We start from the raw sequence: 8628 nt of genomic DNA on the forward strand, positions 1-8628 counted from the left end.
TAACCCCAGCACTTTAGGAGGCTGAGGCAGGCGGTTCACCTAAGGTCAGGAGTTCAAGACCAGCCTGGCCAACATGGTGAAACACCATCTCTACTAAAAATACAAAAAGTTAGCCGGGCATGGTGGTGCACACCTGTAGTCCCAGCTACTCAGGAGGCTGAGGCAGGAGAATCACTTGAACCTGGGAGGCAGAGGCTGCCGTGAGCCAAGATTGCACTACTACACTCCAGCCTGGGCGATAGAGTGAGACTCCATCTCAAAAAAAAAAAAAGCCTCAATTAATCAAAAGGATTATAAATATAAACATGTATGTATCTAATAACAGTTTCAAAATACACAAGGCAAAAGCTGATAGAACTAAGAAGAGAACTGGACAAATTCACATTTATAATTGGAGTCTCAACACTTCTCTCTCAATAATTGATAGAACAAGTGGACAAAAAATGGATAAGGATATAGAAGACTTGGCCAGACACGGTGGCTCACGCCTGTAATACCAGCACTTTGGGAGGCCAAGGCAGGTGGATCATGAGGTCAGGAGTTCAAGACCAGCCTGGCTAACATAGTGAATCCCCGTCTCTACTAAAAATACAGAAATTAGCCGGGAGTGGCTGTGGGCCTGTAATCCCAGCTACTCGGGAGGCTGAGGCAGGAGAATTGCTTGAACCCAGGAGGCAGAGGTTGCAGTGAACCGAGATCGCACACTGCACTCCAGCCTGGGTGACAGCGAGACTCCATCTCAAAACAAAACAAAACAACACCCATGAAATATTAAAGAAAAATTTAACAAAATATGTGCAAGACCTGAACCTGGGAAACTACAAGCCATTTTGAGAGAAATTAAAGAAGACCTAGATAAATGAAGAGAGATAGCATGTTCTTGGATGTAAGATTAATATTGTTAAGATGTCAATTATCTACAAATTGATTTATAGATAAAATAAAATTCTTGAGAGAGTCTCACTCTGTCACCCAGGCTGGAGTGCAATGGCATGACCTCAGCTCACTGCAACTTCTGCCTCCTGGGTTCAAGCAATTCTCCTGCCTCAGTCTCCCAAGTAGCTGGGGTTACAGGCACCTGCCACCACCCCTGGCTAATTTTGTGTTTTTAGTAGAGACAGGGTTTCGCCATGATTGCCAGGCTGGTCTCAAACTCTTGGCCTCAAGTGATCTGCCCGCCTTGGCCTCCCAAAGTGCTGGGATTACATGAGCCACCACGCCTGGCCAATTTATGGATTAAATAAAATCTAATGAAAATTCTAGTAGCCATTTTTTTGGGGTAGAGTTTGACAAGCTGATTGTAAAATTTATTTTAAATCTTAACTAATGCAAGTGACCTTGAGTAGCCAAAACAACTTCAATAAAGGGATTAAATTGCTGGATTCATATTACTGGATTACAAGAATTCCTATAAAGTTGTGGCAATTAAGATAATGTGGCTTTGGTGTCAGGACCTATATATCCAGGGAACACAATAGAGAATCTTGAAATAGACCTGTACATATATGGTCACTTGAGTTTTAACAAAAATGACATGGGAATTCGATAGCAGAAAGGAAAGTTCTTTATTTTTTAATTTTTGAGACAGAGTCTTGCTCTATTGCCCAGGCTGGAGTGCAATGATGCGATCTTGGCTCACTGCAGGCTGGACCTCTGGAGTTCAAGCCATCTTCCCACTTCAGTCTCCCAGGTAGCTGGGACTACAGGCATGCACCACCACAGTAGCTAACTTTTGTATTTTTTGTAGAGATGCATTTTCCCTATGTTGCCCAGGCTGTTCTCAAACGCCTGGGCTCAAGTGATCTGCCCACTTCGGCCTCCCGGAGTGCTGGGATTACAGGTGTGAGCTACCACGCCCAGCTGAAAAGTCTTTTTAACAAATGGTTTTGGAACAAATGCATAGCCATATGCAACTACAACAGTAACAGCAAAATCAACCTTGACCTTCTTATCTCATGCCACACAAGAATTAACTAGCAATTAATCACAGACTTAATGATAAGAGCTAAAACTAAAATTTCTAGATGATAACAGCAGAGAAAATCTTTGTGACCTTGAGTTAGACAACACTCAGATAAGATACAGAAAACATAAGAATAAGTACCATAAAAGAAATTACTGGTGAATTTGATTTAATAAAAATTAGAAACTTCTACTCTTCAAGAGAAACTGTCGAGAAAATTAAAAGGCAAGCCTTAGGCAACACATATCTAATAAAGGACTCATACTTAGAATAAACAACTTTTACAACTCAGTAACAAAAAGCAGAAATAGATAAAAAATACTGCAAAATTGAATGGGCATTTCACTAAGGAAGATATACAAATGGCAAATAAATGCTAATGTTCAAAGTTATTGGTCTTTAAGGAAGCACAAATTATAATTTTGCTCACTGGAATGCCTAAAGTTACAAAAACTGGCATTGCCTATTGTCAGCAAGAACGTGGAGCAAATGGAGCTTTCACGCATTGTTCGTGGGAAGGTAAAAAAGTCCAACCATTTTAGGAAAGAGTAAGGAGGTTTCTTGTGAAGTTAAACATTATACTATATACTGGCCTTATGACCCAGTAATTCTATTCCTCAGCATTTACCCAAAAGAAATAAAAACAGAGAGAGGCACGGTGGCTCATGCCTGCAATCCCAGCACTTTGGGAGACCGAGGCGGGCAGATCATTTGAGGTCATGAGTTCGAGTCCAGCCTGGCCAACATGGTGAAACCCTGTCTCTACTAAAATTACAAAAATTAGGCAGGTGTGGTGGTGGGCACCTGTAATCCCAGCTACTTGGGAGGCTGAGGCAGAAGAATGGCTTGAACCCAGGAGGCAGAGGTTGTGGTGAGCCGAGATTGTGCCACTGCACTCCAGCCTGGGTGACAGAGTGAGAGACTCTGTCTCAAAAAATGACTCATGCCTGTAATTCCAGCACTTTGAGAGGCTAAGGAGGGCAGATCACAAGGTCAGGAGTTCAAGACGAGCCTGACCAACATGGTTGAAACCTGGTCTCTACTAAAAATACAAAAAATTAGCTGAGTGTGGTGGTGCACACCTGTAATCCCAGCTACTCGGGAGGCTGAGGCAGGAGAATCGCCTGAACCTGGTAGGCAGAGGTTGCAGTGAGCCAAGATCACATCATTGTACTCCATCCTGGGCAACAGAGCAAGACTCCATCTCAAAAATAAATAAATAAATAAAAACAAATAAATAATAAAACATATGTCCATACAAAAACCCATCTGTACATAAATGTTCACGAGACCTATTATTCATAATAGTCCAAAATTAGAAACACACCAAAAATCCATCAACAGGTGAATGAATAAACCACATCTATAACAAGGAATGCTATTTAGCAACAAAATGGAATCAATAACTACAATAATTAATTCAACAACATGGGTGAATCTCAAAAGCATCATACTAAATGAAAGACGACAGACAAAAAAGACTACACACTATTTGAATCCAATGATCTGAAATTCCAGAAGAGGCAAAATTAGAGTGACAGAAAGCAGGTCAATTGTTGACAGGGGCTGGATTTAGGGGAAGGACATGAGGAATCTTTGGTTGGGGGTGATGGCACCATTTTATATCATGATTGTGGTGTGGTTACATTTATCAAAACTCATCAAATTATATGCCAAAAAATGGTGAGTATGCATTGTATGCCTCATTATCGAAGAAGAGGAAGAGGAGGAGGAGGAGGAAGATGTTAAGGTAGATGTTGGATTTATTGGTATTTATTGTAAAATTCAAATCTGCTTTATATTTGGTAATTTTTATTTCAAAATACGCCAAAGCAGTCAGGATGGCCGAGCTGTCTAAGGCGCTGCATTTAGGTCGCAGTCTCCCCTGAAGTTATGGGTTCAAGTCTCACTTCTGACAAAGCTGAATTTCCTGCTGGGTGGGGTGGCTCACGCCTGTAATTCTAGCACTTTGGGAGGCCACAGTGGGCAGATCATTTGAGGTCAGGAGTTGGAGACCAGCCTGACCAACATGGAGAAACCCTGTATCTACTTAAAATAATACAAAAATTAGCTAGGCATAGTGGTGGGTGCCTAGAGTCCCAGCTACTTGGGAGGCTGAGGCAGGAGAATGGCTTGAACCTGGGAGGCAGAGGTTGCAATGAGCCGAGATTGTGCCACTGAACTGCAGCCTGGGCAACAGAGCAAGACTCCACCTCAAAAACAAAACAAAACAAAACGAAAGCCAAATAATATGAACTTGAGATGAAACCCACAAGAGAAGAATACTCCAAATTTTATGCCCTGAGTTACTTTTCACATGAGCACCTCTAAGTGACCTCCTTAGGGTAAGTAGCACAAGAGAATTATTATTAATCTATGTATTTACTTAGTACTTATATACATATGTGTGTGTGTGTATATGAATGTAAATATTATCTGACTTAATCATTTAATGATTTTCCTGAACAACTGCTGGGGTGATGGTGGTAATGGAGTAAGGAGGAAAGCTAGTATAAAATACTTTGCCAAGTAATCCATTTATATAGGTTGAATTATGTCATATGAAATTGATCAAGCCTGATTTTATTTTATTTTATTTTGTTTTATTTTATTTTATTTTATTATGTTATTTTTTGAGACAGAGTCTCGCTCTGTCACCCAGGCTGGAGTGCAGTGGCACAATCTTTGTTCACTGCAACCTCCACCTCCCAGGTTCAAGCAATTCTCCTGCCTCAGCCATCCGAGTAGCTGGGACTCCAGGCATCTGCCACCATGCCCGGCTAATTTTTTTGTATTTTTAGTAGAGATGGGGTTTCACCATGTTGGTCAGGCTGGTCTCCAACTCCTGACCTTAAATAGTCAGCCACCTCGGCCTCCCAAAGTGCTGAGATTACAGGCATGAGCCACTGCGCCCGGTCAGCTTCTTTATTTTATAATCCTATCTAATACCCTCACCCAACAATCGGGAAGACCTATTAATAGAATCTTACTTTGGAATGTTGTAAAAGTTACTAAAGCTTTATTGAAATCCGACTATAGAAGATGCTTGTTCTTTTTCTTTTTGTTTTTTGGTTTTTTGCTTCTCAAGATCACAGTTTTGTAACCTTTTAGAACAGTCTCTTTTGCATGGCATTCTCACTAATGCAACTGATGTGGTTCGGCTGTGTTCCCACCAAATCTTGAATTGTATCTCCCAGAAATCCCAGGTGTTGCGGGAGGGACCCAGGGGGAGGTAATTGAATCATGGGGGCCGGTCTTTCCCATGCTATTCTCGTGATAGTGAATAAGCCTCAGGAGAACTGATGGGTTTATCAGGGATTTCTGCTTTTGCTTCTTGCTCATTTTTCTCTTGCTGCCACCATGGAAGAAGTGCTTTTCGCCTCCTGCCATGATTCTGAGGCCTCCCCAGCCATGTGGAACTGTAAGTCCAATTAAACCTCTTTTTCTTCCCGGTCTTGGATATGTCTTTATCAGCAGCATGAAAACAGAATAATACAGTAAATGTTGCCAAAGCCATGCACACTTTCATTTGCTACTTACAAGGTGTAGAGTGCCTCCATTTTAATTTCGACTTCTATTTTGATGCCACTTCAAGCTTTAGGAAAGCAGGCTTCTACCTTTTAAGCAAAGATGATTACCTTTCTGGTAAAAAGGGATGCTATAGGCTTAGGATGGCATCCTTTAAGGCTCTGAAAATAGTAACATTGTTAGTAATGATCCTGTAATGTATATGGTTATTGTTCTTTATTCTATGGATCAGAGTCAACAAACTTTGTAAAGGGCCAGAGAGTGAATATTTTAGACTTTGAAAGCCATGTGGTCTCTGTCTCTCAACTCTGCTGTTATGACAAGTAGCCATAGACAACACATCAACAAATTAAAGTGCTTGTGTTCCAATAAAACTTTATATGCAAAAACAGGCTTGGAGCTGGATTTGACAGTTGCTGACGTTTGTTGACCCCAGCTGTAGATTGTAAACATCACTGAAAACAAATGTGCAACTTGTTATGATAGACTGTTTATACAATGAAATAACATAGGGTGCTTTTATGAAGAGAACCAATACTGAATAGTGAAATATCCATCAGGAAGTCCCCATATCCGAAAATTAGGGTCTGCATCTTCTGGGACTCTGCATGATTAACTGGCATGCAAAAATCTCTGATTTATAGAAAATATAAATTTATCTAATATAGTTTAGAAATGTTTCACAGATTAACCACTTTGGTTGCTAATTGAAGTATACTTTAGCTACAAATGTAAAATTCAGAGTAGGTTTTACTTTTACTTTGTCTTTCTAAAAGATTATACTTTTTTATATTTAGCAAGTAATATAAGGTGACAATTATCCTTGTTAAAACATTCCAACAAATCAGATTGACTCCTATTGAAGATTTAGCTCTGCAATTTTTTATTCTTGGCTGTAAGGAGTAGATAAGGACACAGATACCATCTATGACTAGAATTTATGCAATTTGCCATGTTCCCTTGTACTAAGATCATTTCCCTTGACTTAAAGCAGAATTATTAAGAACTTCTGAACAATCATGATTTGAGCAAAGGCACTATTATTAAATTGAACTTGGGGCCGGGCGCAGTGGCTTACGCCTGTAATCCCAGTATTTTGGGTGGCTGAGGCAGGCGGATAACAAGGTTAGGAGATCGAGACCATCCTGGCTAACATGGTGAAACCCCCTATCTACTAAAAATACAAAAAAATTAGCCGGGCATGGTGGCATGCACCTGTAGTCACAGCTACTCAGGAGGCGGAGGCAGGAGAATCATTTGAACCCAGAAGACAGAGGTTGCAGTGAGCAAGATCATGCCACTGCACTTCAACCTAGGAGACAGAGCGAGACTCCATCTCAAAAAAAGAAAATAATAATAATAATAATAAATAAAAACAATTAGCTGGGCATGGTAGTGTGCTCCTGTAATCCCAGCTATTTGGGAGGTTGAGGCAGGAGAATCACTTGAACCCAGGAGGCAGAGGTTGCAGTGAGCTGAGATTGTGCCACTGCACTCCAGCCTGGGCGATAAAACGAGACTCCATCTCAAAAAATAAAATAAAATAAATAGAACTTAGAAGAACTAAGAGTCTTTGTCCTCACAGTCATATCAGTTATATTAAACGAATATATTTTAAAGGATGGAAAGAAGGAAAGAGAAACAAAAAAGATATTATGGTGAATATATAATGTTTTGTTGTTCTAGTCTCCTCTTACTCAGTGTTTACTATCGAGTAAAACTAGTATTTATTTCTTATTTAGTGAGAGAATTTTCTAGCTGCTTTTTGGGATAAGTGAGGATAGAAAAATTACTTCCACTAGGTGCTCACACCTGTAATCCCAGCACTTTGGAAGCCCAAGGCGTGAGGATCTCTTGAGCCCAAGAGTTCAAGACTGGCCAAGGCAATATAGGGAGACCCGTCTCTACAAAATCAACCAACCAACAAACAACAACAACAAAAAACCAAAAACAATTAGTCAAGCATGGTGGAGTACCCTGGTTGGACGATCACTCGAGTCTAGGAGGCAGAGGTTGCAGTGAGCCAAGATTGCACCACTGCACTCCAGCCTGGGCGACAGAGCAAGACCCTGTTAAAAAAAGAAAGGAAAAGAGAGAAGGAAAGGAAAGGTAACAGGAAAGGAAAGGAGGAAAGGGAAAGGAAAAGGGAAAGGGAAATTACTTCCAAGGAGATCATTCTTATCTTGTAAAGAACAATTTGAGATGTTCCCTTTAGTTCTGTAAATGTAGTGAGTAGACCCCATTGTCCTGAGATATAGACCTTAATACTAACTGTAATTTTATTATCATACTTATTTTAACAATGACAACTTTTATCCATGATATAGGCCTTGCTATGCAACGCTCTTTGCTGGTGAGGGAGCTGACCAATTTTTACAAGAGGAGCCCGTTACCACTGGGAGGTAGTTTTATGTGGTATTTTATTTAATCTTCATAACAACCTTATAAAATAAGTGTAACAGGCCAGACGTGGTGGCTAATGCCTGTAATCCCAGCGCTTTGGGAGACCAAGGCAGGTGAATCACCTGAGGTCAGGAGTTTGAGACCAGCCTGGCCAACATGGTGAAACCCCATCTCTACTAAAAATACAAAACTAAGCCAGGCGTGGTGGCGTGCACCTGTAATCCCAGCTACTTGGGAGGCTGTGGTAGGAGAATCACTTGAACCCAGGAGGCAGAGGTTGCAGTGAGCTGAGACCAGGCCATTGCACTCCATCCTGGGCAACAAGAGCAAAAATCCATCTCAAAAAATAAAAATAAATAAAAATAAAGTAAGTAACAGATGAAAAAAAATAAAGAGACCGAGTAACTTATCTAAGACTACAAAGCTCGGAAGTTGCTGATCTGAGATTCATACCCATGTCAATCTGGCTCAAAACCTGTACTTTCCTATTTCAACATGCTGAGTGAAGATGAATTATCATGAAATTATAACTCCATCAGCGAGAGCACAGGGAGCACTAGGCTATGCTCTGAAAGCATGAGACTCTGAGCAGGTCATGGAATCTTTCTGGTCCCACTTTTTCTTACCTGTCAATAGGATGGCTCTGATAATCAATGGTTCCCCAAAACCAGAACTTGGGTCAAAGTTTGCACATGTCCATCATACAATTAGAAAAGTAAGGCCTGCCATGTGTG

The sequence above is a fragment of the Macaca nemestrina genome, chromosome 13, assembly GCF_043159975.1.
Source record: "Macaca nemestrina isolate mMacNem1 chromosome 13, mMacNem.hap1, whole genome shotgun sequence".
NCBI classification, from domain to species: domain Eukaryota; kingdom Metazoa; phylum Chordata; class Mammalia; order Primates; family Cercopithecidae; genus Macaca; species Macaca nemestrina.